Here is a 2,266-nt window from a genome sequence, read left to right on the forward strand (position 1 = left end):
TGGTGTTCTTCATGATCTTCAAGTTGTTCTTCGTAAGTCTTCTTGTTTGATTTTGATATTTTCTTATTTTGTGTTTTTTGTTGTTTTTCATATGCATTTTTGCATTCATAGTGTCTAAGCATTGAACATTTCTAAGTTTCGTGTCTTGCATGTTTTTCTTTTCTTGAAAATTTTCAAAAATAAGTCTTGAAGTTCATCTTGATCTTCAAAGTGTTCTTGGTGTTCATCTTGACATTCATAGTGTTCTTGCATGCATCATGTGTTTTGATTCATAATTTTCATGTTGTGAGTCATTTTGTGTTTTTCTCTCTCCTCGTTAAAAATTCAAAAATAAAAAAATATCTTTTCCTTATTTTGCTCATAATTTTCGAAAATTTGAGTTGACTTAGTCAAAATTTTTTAAAACTTAGCTATTTCTTATAAGTCAAGTCAAATTTTCAATTTTAAAAATCTTATCTTTTCAAAATCTTTTTCAAAAATCAAACCTTTTTCATTTTTCTTTTATGATTTTCGAAAATTTAAAAATATTTTTCAAAATCTTTTTCTTAATTTCATTTCAAATTTTTCGAAAACTTTACTAGCAATTAATGTGATTGATTCAAAAATTTGAAGTTTGTTACCTTCTTGTTAAGAAAGGTATCTTTAAATTCTAGAATCATATCTTTTAGTTTCTTATTTGTCAAGTAATCAATTTTGATTTTAAAAATTAATTCTTTTTCAAAATAAATTTCAATCATATCTTTTCAATCATATCTTTTCAAACATATCTTTTTCAAATCATATCTTTCTTCAAAATCAATTTCAAAAATCTTTTCTAACTTCCTATCTTTTTAAAATTGATTTTCAAATCTTTTTCAACTAACTAATTGACTTTTTGTTTGTTTCTTATCTTTTTCAAAACCACCTAACTACTTTTCTCTCTCTAATTTTTGAAAATTACCTCCCTCTTTTTTCAAAATTCTTTTAATTAACTAATTATTTTGAATTCTAATTTTGATTTTATTCCTTCTCTTAGTTTTCGAATTTTAACTTTAATTTAAAAAAAACAAAAATATTTTTCTTTTATTTTAAGTTAATTTTCGAAAACCCCTCTCTCTCATCTCTTTCTATTTATTCATTCATTTACTAACACTTCTCTTCATCTCAAGAATTAGAACTCACTCTTCCCCCCTGTGTTTGGATTCCTACTTTTTCCCTCTTCTATTCTTTTATTCTTCTACTAACATAAATGAATATTTCTACAATGGTAAAGAGGATCCCTATTATTATTATTTTTTGTTCCCTTCTTTTTCATATGAACAGGAGCAAGGACAAGAATATTCTTGTTGAAGCAGACCCTAAACCTAAAAGGACTCTAAAGAGGAAACTAAGAGAAGTTAAATTACAACAATCCAGAAACAACCTTACAGAAATTTTCGAAAAGGAAGAGGAGATGGCAGCCGAAAATAATAATGCAAGGAGGATGCTTGGTGATTATACTACACCCACTTCCAAGTTTGATGGAAGAAGCATCTCAATCCCTGCCATTGGAGCTAACAATTTTGAGTTGAAGCCTCAACTAGTTGCTCTAATGCAACAGAACTGCAAGTTTCATGGACTTCCATCAGAAGATCCCTATTAGTTTTTAACTGAGTTCTTGCAGATCTGTGAGACTGTTAAGACTAATGGAGTAGATCCTGAAGTCTACAGGCTTATACTTTTCCCTTTTGCTGTAAGAGACAGAGCTAGAACATGGTTGGACTCACAACCTAAAGATAGCCTGGACTCTTGGGATATGCTGGTCATGGCCTTCTTGGCTAAGTTCTTTCCTCCTCAAAAGCTGAGCAAGCTTAGAGTGGATGTTCAGACCTTCAAACAAAAAGATGGTGTATCCCTCTATGAAGCTTGGGAAAGATACAAGCAGATGACCAAAAGATGTCCTTCTGACATGCTTTCAGAGTGGATCATTTTGGATATATTCTATTATAGTCTATCTGAGTTCTTTAAGATGTCATTAGACCATTCTGCAGGTGGATTCATTCACCTAAAGAAAACACCTGCAGAAGCTCAAGAACTTATTGACATGGTTACAAATAACCAATTCATGTACACTTTTGAGAGGAATCCTGTGAATAATGGGATGCCTCAGAGGAAGGGAGTTCTTGAGATTGATGCTCTGAATGCCATATTGGCTCAGAACAAAATATTTACTCAGCAAGTCAACATGATTTCTCAAAGTCTGAATGGATGGCAAAATGCATCCAACAGTACTAAAGAGGCATCTTCT

At 30.8% G+C, this 2,266-nt stretch overlaps 1 non-coding gene across 1 annotated transcript; it reads right to left on the reverse strand.

Moving 5' to 3' along the window:
• Nucleotides 1-1,825: 1,825 nt before the first annotated feature.
• Nucleotides 1,826-1,933, reverse strand: LOC127742266 (small nucleolar RNA R71). The gene has a single exon (XR_008003454.1). It is a non-coding gene; the product is annotated as a small nucleolar RNA R71 (small nucleolar RNA).
• Between the last annotated feature and the right edge of the window lie 333 nt (nucleotides 1,934-2,266).

This window comes from Arachis duranensis, chromosome 9, assembly GCF_000817695.3.
Source record: "Arachis duranensis cultivar V14167 chromosome 9, aradu.V14167.gnm2.J7QH, whole genome shotgun sequence".
NCBI lineage: Eukaryota > Viridiplantae > Streptophyta > Magnoliopsida > Fabales > Fabaceae > Arachis > Arachis duranensis.